This window comes from Benincasa hispida, chromosome 8, assembly GCF_009727055.1.
Source record: "Benincasa hispida cultivar B227 chromosome 8, ASM972705v1, whole genome shotgun sequence".
Classification (NCBI taxonomy): Eukaryota; Viridiplantae; Streptophyta; class Magnoliopsida; order Cucurbitales; family Cucurbitaceae; genus Benincasa; species Benincasa hispida.
Window position 1 is genome coordinate 12,060,812 of NC_052356.1, and position 9,149 is coordinate 12,069,960.

The following is a 9,149-nucleotide window of genomic DNA, read 5'->3' on the forward strand; positions in this document are numbered from 1 at the left end:
GGAACATAAAGCCTACTTTAGTTCAAATTAAAGTTTACTTAACGAAAGTGTGTCAAACGAACAAGATTTCAAATAAAAAATTTGAGCTAATTTCTCATATTTTGATCATTATGATGCACCAAATTAAAAGAGTAAAAAATCATACTTTGATCTCAAATTACATTTTTTCGAGATTCATCCACCCATATACGTGCATAAATCTTGAAAAAGGGGCATTTGTTGAATGAGAAATTTTGGACTAATCATAAGTCACCACGTCGTTTGCTAAATTAACGATAAATTTCTAAATCATTGACTTTGAGTCCAATTAGAAGTTGACACATGTCCCGAATTGAATTGAAGACAAGTTTCGATGACGTCACACGGATGAATCGGATGAGATTAAATTGGTCCAATTTGATATTATTATTTGGGCTTAAAGTCCAAACTACAAAAAAAAAAAGTTGAATTGGACCCAAATTCCAGATCAGGCCCAAAACCAACTAATTGGGCCCAAGGGTCAGGCCCATGGACCAACCAAGCCCACGAAGCCCACCTGAGAACTCTATAAATAGAGAAGTTCCCTTCATTTGTAAAGTCAACATTTTCTACGATCAGAAGACCCAGAGAGAATTCACTAACAAGTAGAGGACTACTCTTCCAAAAGCTCAAGACTTCTACTTCAAGCTTCCAAGACGGGAAGTTGCACTTCTATAAGGCAGAAGACATTTGAAGACACAAATACTCTTCAAAGAGTTCTACTTCAAGCTTCCAAGACTCCGAAGCTGCACTCTTATAAGACAGAAGACCTTTGAAAACACAAATACTCTTCCAAGACTTCTACTCCAAGCTTCCAAGACTTCTACTTCAAGAACGTTCAGTGCTTTCTTTTTCCAAGTCAAGCATATTCACCCAACTGAGAGAATCAGAGAATCAAATATTAGAGATCGAAATACATCGCATCAAATCAACTCCAACACCAACTCAAGTTCAACTCCACGAAACACATTTATCCGAAAATCTCGTGTGAATAATGCCTAATCTTGGAATTTTTTTTTATAAAAATAATATTATAAAAATAAGATTGAAAGAAAATATTGGACAAAAATAGGTGTCAAATTCGTGGACTCCTAGAAATCGGGATTTCTTACTCCCACGCGGCAACGTGCTTTGCTGCCCTACCTGCCACGTTGGAGAAGAAAGAAAAAAAATCCAATCCTTGTTTTTCTTCTGATTTTTGGGCGAAAATGAGGCCACCCATCTTCACAATTTCAGATCTCTCCTTAATTTCAGGTAAGTTTTTTTTTTTTTTTTTTTTTTTTTTTTTTTTTTTTAGTTTTTTTTTTTTTTTTTTTTCTTTCGTCTTTTTAGTGCCTTCAGTTTCTTCCGCTGAATACTTAATTTGGAGAATTATTTGTAGTTTGATGAGCCATTGAAAAGGGGTTTTCCTTCAAATTCAATTNTGCCCTACCTGCCACGTTGGAGAAGAAAGAAAAAAAATCCAATCCTTGTTTTTCTTCTGATTTTTGGGCGAAAATGAGGCCACCCATCTTCACAATTTCATATATGTTATTAATTTCAGGTAAGTTTTTTTTTTTTTTTTTTTTTTTTTTTTTTTTTTTAAACTTTTTCTTCAGTTTTCTTGGATTTTGTATTTCTTTCGTCACCTTAGTGCCTTCAGTTTCTTCCGCTGAATACTTAATTTGGAGAATTATTTGTAGTTTGATGAGCCATTGAAAAGGGGTTTTCCTTCAAATTCAATTCCATTTGGATTTTCTTCTTGCTATGGGAAGGCGATTTTAGAAGTAGTGTGAGGGTTGGGTTGGTTTCTTTGTTCTGCTGCTGATTGGATTTCTAAGAGATGGGTGAAAAAATTTGGGATAATGAAGAAAAAAGGGTTGTGGTGGAATCAGTTGTTGGTACCGAAGCTTGTGAGTTCTTGATATCGTTGGCATCTAGCAATATCTTAGCACTGGATTCCCTGCAATTTTCTCTTGGTGATTCAAGTGCGAATCAGGGGTTAAGCCAAATTTTAGATAGTTCAAGTTGGAATTATGCAATCTTTTGACGTGTGGTTAGCTTGAAATCTGGGACTTTAGCTTTGATTTGGGGTGATGGGAATTGTCATGATTCAAAGATTGAGATTGGAATTTTTGGTGGGGATGATCATGTGGACAATTTGGTCATGACAAATTTTCTTAAATTAAAAAAAAAAAGTTCTCGTGGTTGGGGTCTACAAGTAATGCTATGTGGCCCATGACACGACGAAAAATGAAGAAATTGTGGATCAGATCCACGATTTTCTTAGACGCATTTCTCATCTATTTCTATCAATACTTTCAACCTGATGAGACATTTTTTTATCATCACCCTATTTTTAGGAAAAATTTACACACAACCTTATTTTTATCATTTTTATGTAAACAACTGTATTATTTGTGAAATTAACCTAATCTTGTAAAAGTTTCATTTCCATCCTTTGACATAGACATGTCCACACTCATGACTTGAGAACCTAGCAAAAGACTAATTATTATTATTAGTTTCAATCTCTAATTTGAATTTTATTTTATCAAGATCTAAAGGTCTAAATCACCAAATAAATGCATCAGTTCAGTCGAATGACTTTCGACAACATAGGGTTTAGTAGAATGCTGTGACCTCAAAGAATCCAAGCAACCCAAGGGCTGATTTCGAGGATTGAACAATGTGGCGTCATACTTTTTCTTGGTCCGAAGAGGTTCGGTTATAGTTGGACTATAACTTATTGTTCATTAGAGGGATCAGTGGTACTTAATGTTGGGGTTGATGTCCTAAATCTTGTAGGTTCTGTGGTTTGTAATTGTAATGTACAAACATTTTATTTATTTAATAAAATATGAGATGTTTTATTCGACATTTAGTAGTATTAACCCACAAACCAATAAACTAACACTCAAGGTTATCTTTTGTAGCTTAAACATGTATGTAGAGACATACAGGTGGATCATATTTAAGTGATAACCTAAATAGTTTGTAATAGATAGATAAGGCTGGGTGCCTTATCATAGTGACACTATGAAGACGACCCACTTTGTAGATGTTACAATTGTTGTAAAGTGTTATAAATGATTTGATTCCGATCATTCATGTGGAGACATGTGAGCGAGGGTATTCTATACAAAGGATTTTGTATAAGATCGAACCACGAATAACTAGTCTCGTTATATAACACTGTAAATAATAGAGACTTATATTTTACTAGGATGACCATAGATGACATGACCCGAATCCTGAGTGAGTTGTGAACTCCTGCCTATGAAGATGGTCCTTTGATTTGCATGGGTGAGAGAGGCCAGATCGCCGACTCAATAAGCCTACCATTTTGGGGATTTGTCTGATTGGGGAGCTATGAACACAACTACATAAGACAGAATTCACTCATTCCCTAATGTTTGGGTAAGTAGATAAATTGCTCCCTTAAGGGCTGATTCCAGGGCTTGAACAATGTGGCGTCACACCCTCTTTTGCCCGAGAAGGGTTTGGTCATAGTTGAACTATGACTTATTTTTCATTATAGGCATCAATGGTACTTAAGGAGTTAGATGTAACTACATGGACAAAATGGTAATTTTGGCTCAGCTATACTTACAAGCAGAGTTATCGCACTGTTGATTGATTATATTTAATGGACGGTCTTTAATGGAGTGATCGACAATTAATGGATGTTGAATAATTTAATTAAAAGAGTTTAATTAATTTTTTAAGTACCATTGGAGCTTCAATCTACAGGTCCATAAGGTCTTCTCTGTAGCTCAACAGGAATTATTGGGAATTAATTTTGAATTAATTTGAATTGTTCAAATTAATTGAGAGATTTAATTATATGTGATATAATTAGTTTAACTTAATCATATATGATATAATTAATATAATGTATTTGATACATTATAATATAAATTTTATTTGAGAGGAATTATATATTTGAATATGATTAAAATATTAATTATATGGATGAGATTCATGTAATTAAATTTAGTATACATGTGATTTATATTAAATGCTATATATTATTGAGAGAGAAACAAACTATAGGTTATATTGTATTTGATACAATATAAAAACTATAGGTTATGTGTTATATATATATATAATAAGTTAGTTATTATAAATCTATATAATTATTATTTAAATTAAAATTCATTTTATTTTTACTTTTAATTTTCAAAATTAAAGGGAGAGAAATAACTTCCCTCCCCTTAATTCTCTCTAAAATAAACGTGATGAGTGGGCCAATTGAACGAGGGATTTTGTTCTTCTTCACAGAAGGTTGATTTTTGTTTTTCCTAAGAGATCTCTCTGTGAAAAATTTCCCCATAAATCTTTCTTCCTCTCTCAAAATCTTCTCTCTCTTCCAAAAATATCAGAGCCCACACATTCCTGAGTATTCTCTTGCTCTACAGAGAGTACATAGTTTACACTTGTGGTGGTGTCCTTCTTAGATTATTGTAAGTTTTGGAAGATTGATTGCTCGTGGTTGTTCGTGATCGAAGAGGAGGAAATTGTTATAGAATCTGTAATTTGAAAGTCTTGAGTCGTTCATGAGTTTTTCAGTGATTTTTTTTTGGAGAAAATGAGGCCCAAATCAGAGAAGGATCGATAGAATTCGTAACTGTATAGTGGCTACTGTACAGTAGCATTGCAATGTTACGAACGGCGAACAGAAGAATTTTTTGTAGCGTTGCACTGCTTCGAGACGAAAATCTTTTTCCGGTTTGCTCATGGTTCGATTTGAATATCATCTGGTTCGTGTCCGATTCGCTTGATTCGAGCGGTTCGGGTGCTAGGCGGTGTGGTTCGTGCTGTTCAAGACCTAGTCACTTGTTTCAAACTGGTTTGGCTATTATTATGTAATAGTTAGTTGTTTTTTAATTAGTTAAATTAATATAAGTGTTATATTAATTATTTAGGAATCCAATCCTGGTCCAATAATAGTTGTTTAAATTATACATTTGATGTATGATTTAATTTTATTTATATATGTCATAATGTATGTCATATAGTAAATTCCCACCATAGGTTATGCATTATTCATGCATAATTTAATATAAGTGTTATAATATATGCTTGCATGCATTAATAACATAACCATGCATCATTTATATTATAAGTGTTATAATATATAGTTGGATGTATGTATGAATGTATGTTATTAACTATTTCATTACTTTATTATATAAATGTTATGTATGTTAAGTAGTGAAATGGAATTGCATGAAGCATGACACTACGTTAGGTTATTTTATAATTGTTATAATTTACCTAAGTATGTTTTTATATGCAATGATTGGTTTTAATTATTTCATTTCTTTTATAACTATCATAATTAAATGAAATTAAAAATTAAAATTAATAATTCAGAATTGCATGCAAACCTTATTTTAAAATCATTTTTTAAAATAGTTTTAAAATATGATTCATATAGACGTAAGATCAAATTTCTAATGAGATTAGAAATAAATCAGTTGAATAGAATTAAATTGGTTTTAATTAAAAGATTAAATTTATAGCAAATGTATTTATAAGGGACATTTTGTCGGCTAGTTTTGTCCAGGCTGGGGTATTTAAGCTGACGGAAACTGAACACCTGTACTTGGGAACTGACCTGGAAAGGTGAATTAAATAGATTTGCTACAAGCATGCAATTGTTGATTAAAGTTTATTAAAATGTTTAATGAACATTAATAAAAGTTGTTTAACTATTCAAAGTAAGTATTATTTTTGGGCAAATGTAAACAAACACTTAGTAAAAATATGTAGTCCTATTTTTCTAAGATAAATAACCTTAGGTAATACACTCAATGGGTGGAAAATGGGGTATATGATACTTTTTTTTTGCTTTTTCACGTTTCTTCCTATAAGTTTACACCATGATATCTATACTTGGCCTTGAGGCACCTTTGCTTGTGTCTTTCTACAGGTGGTGTCTGTATAAGTCAATACTAAGGTGAATGAAGAGAGTGCTTATAGTAAGTGAGAGTGGGACGTATCTCAACACATCCCATGCTCTCTCTTATTAGTTTGGAGTAAATTTTCATGCTTGGCCTTAAGGCACATTTGCTTGTGTCCCTTTATGGATGACTTTGCATGCCTCTTTGCTCAAACTCCAAAAATGGATAGGATTGCTTTAATTTTCGCCCTAATCGGTTTTTCCGTACAGTTGGCTCATTGGGGCGGAACTCTAGAATCTAAAATGAGGTGTTACACTTACAAGAAAATGTTAAGCAAGTTAACAGTTTCTGGACCAAACAATGGTGACTGATATTTACAGTAACAAAGAGTTGTTCTGTATATTGGTTGAGATGGTCTCATTTCAGTGAAAGGGTACCTGATCACCATACGGTGGCTTTTACCCTGCCTCACTGAAACATCATTGCAAAATAGATGTCACATAGGATACATTAAATTATTTTGCTAAATTTGATTGGTTTTTTCAAAAGGGTAATGCTTGAATACTAATATAAATAAATTGTATGTTTAAGCAAACTTCATAATGACTTCCGCAACGCTAAATTTACTCGTCGCTGGCAACTTACCGGCAAGAATTACACTACATGAAAAACACAATCCAAACAATATTGATCATTGATGACTTGAGATTTGTCCTAATGAAGAATTGTCCTTTTGTTCCTCCTCAAAATGCTCCTCGCAACGCTTGAGAGGCATATGAGTGTTGGATACAGACAAATGAGAAGGCCCGAGCATATATCTTGGCAAGGCTTTCTGAAGTCTTGGCCAAGAAGCATGATTCCTTCACCGCCCGAGAGATCATGGAGTTTCTGCAGGTGATGTTTAAACAACCGTTCGCACAACTCAGTCATGACGTTCTGAAAAACATCTTCAATGCCCGTATACAAGAGGGGGCATCTGTTAGAGAACATGTTTTCAACATGGTGGTCTACTTCAACATGGCGGAGATGAATAAGTCTATCATCGATGAAGCCAGTCAGGTTAGTTTCATACTGGAATCTTTACCTGAAAGTTTCTTGCAGTTATGTAACAATGTTGTTATGAATAGGATTGAGTACAACCTGACCACCTTGCTCAACGAACTACAGACTTTCCAATCCTTGATAAAAACCAAGGAACAAAAGCGTGAGGTAAATCTTGCCTCATCCTCTAAGAAGTTCTACAAAGGTTCGACCTCTAGAACTAAGTCTGTATCTTTCTTTTGGCACGAAAAAGTTGAAGAAGAAGAAAGGTAGAAAGAGGAAAGCTAACCTACCAGTTGCTGCCTAGAGGGGCAAAAGGACCAAGGCTGCAAAGGGAATCTGTTTCCATTGTAGCCAGCAAGGACTAGAAGAGGAATTGTCCTAAATACTTGGCAGAAAAGAAGAAGATCAAGTAAGGTAAATATGATTTACTTGTTTTGGAGACTTGTTTAGTAGAAAATGATGATCCATCCTGGACAATAGATTTTGACGCCACTAACTATGTTTGTTTTTCATTTCAGAGAATTAGTTCTTGGTGGCAACTGGAGGCTGAGGAGATGATGATGTGTGTTGGAACTGGGCACTTCGTTTTAGCTATGACATTGGGAGGACTCTAGCTTACTTTACAGAAAAATTGTATTTTGTTGGATAATGTATATGTAGTTCCTGATTTAAAGAGGAACTTAATTTCTGGAAAGTGTTTCATTGAACAAAAGTATTATGTACATTTTTCTATGAATAAAGCGTTTATTTCTAAGAGTGGTATAGAACTTTGTTTTGCTAATCTGGAGGATAATTTATATGTGCTAAGACCGCTAGCAACTAAAACACTCATAAATATTGAATTGTTTAAAACTGTGGTAACTCAGAATAAAAGACTTAAAATATCTCCTAAGAAAAATGCCCATATTTGGCACCTGAGATTAGGACACATAAATCTCAAAAGGATTGAGAGACTGGTCAAGAATGGACTTCTAAGTGAGTTAGAAGAATTTTTTTTAACTAAGTGTGAGTCATGCCTTGAAGGCAAAATGGCTAAAAGATCTTCTACTGGAAAAGGTCACAAGGCCAAAGAACCCTTAGAACTTATACATTCAGATCTCTGTGGTCCAATGAATGTTAAGACAAGATGAGGGTTTGGATATTTCATCACTTTTACTGATGATTATTTTAGATATGGGTATGTTTATTTAATACAACATAAGTCTAAAGCCATTGAAAATTTCGGATCCTCTTATCCATTGCTTCATATTATGACTATGAGATTTGACAAATGGACGTCAAAACTGCTTTTTTGAGTGGCAATCTTGAGCAGACCATTTATATGGAGCTGCCTGAGGGATTCATAACTCAAGGTCAAGAACAAAAGGTTTGCAAACTTAATTGGTCCATTTATGGATTGAAGTAAGCTTCTCAATCTTGAAATATAGATTTGATGCGATCAAATCTTATGGCTTTGATCAGAATGTTGATGAACCTTGTGTTTACAAGAAAATCATCAACAATTCAGTAGCTTTTCTAGTGCTGCATGTAGACGATATCCTACTCATTGGAAATGATGTAGGTCTACTGACTGAAATTAAGAATTGGCTAGCGACCCAATTTCAAATGAAAAATTTGGGAGAGGCGCAGTTTGTTTTGTAGGATTGTATCAATAGCAGCGGAAGCACAAGGATCATCTAAGCACACATATTCACTAATTTTGGCATAATATAAAGCAAGCTTCTGCAGAAAAATAGGTTTCAAGACATACCTCTTGTAAAACTTCTTCAAAGCTCTTTCTCCAGCTGCAATCTTCTCCATATCTTGTTGTAGACCACCTCAAGATCTTCTTCACTATTCTCTTGGTACTCTAGATTGAGTTGTGAGACTCAAAACAAGCTTGAATCAAGGGATGAAGGAGAAAAGCTCACTGCAGCAACCTTTGTTGAAGAACCTTTCTTCAAACCAAATTTTCTCTCAAAATTCTGTAGATTGCATGCCCGATTTTCACTCCAATCTTCTCATTATATTGCAGATCAACATGCAAAGAGAAGAACTGCATGAGTTGCATCTCATGCTTGGAGAAGACCCTTCACAGGTTGTTCGTAATAATAGCTGGGTCAAATATCTGTTCAAGACCTGGATTCAATACTTGAGAGAACAACCTTTCTTCTATCCCTAAACCGGGTAAGTGTGAACTCCGTCTTGCACCCTATG

General features: G+C 34.2%; 1 long non-coding RNA gene across 4 annotated transcripts; it reads left to right on the forward strand.

The window, feature by feature from the left end:
• Nucleotides 1-966: 966 nt before the first annotated feature.
• On the forward strand, nucleotides 967-7,715 carry LOC120082734. Of its 4 annotated transcripts, XR_005483258.1 has the most exons (5): nucleotides 967-1,272; nucleotides 5,573-5,631; nucleotides 5,939-6,968; nucleotides 7,037-7,367; nucleotides 7,472-7,715. It is a non-coding gene; the product is annotated as an uncharacterized LOC120082734 (long non-coding RNA). The 4 variants fall into 4 exon arrangements; XR_005483256.1 differs by having other exon boundaries at nucleotides 1,258-1,272; nucleotides 5,573-6,968; XR_005483257.1 differs by lacking the exon at nucleotides 967-1,272 and having other exon boundaries at nucleotides 5,497-6,968; nucleotides 7,037-7,118; nucleotides 7,204-7,367.
• Nucleotides 7,716-9,149: the final 1,434 nt, after the last annotated feature.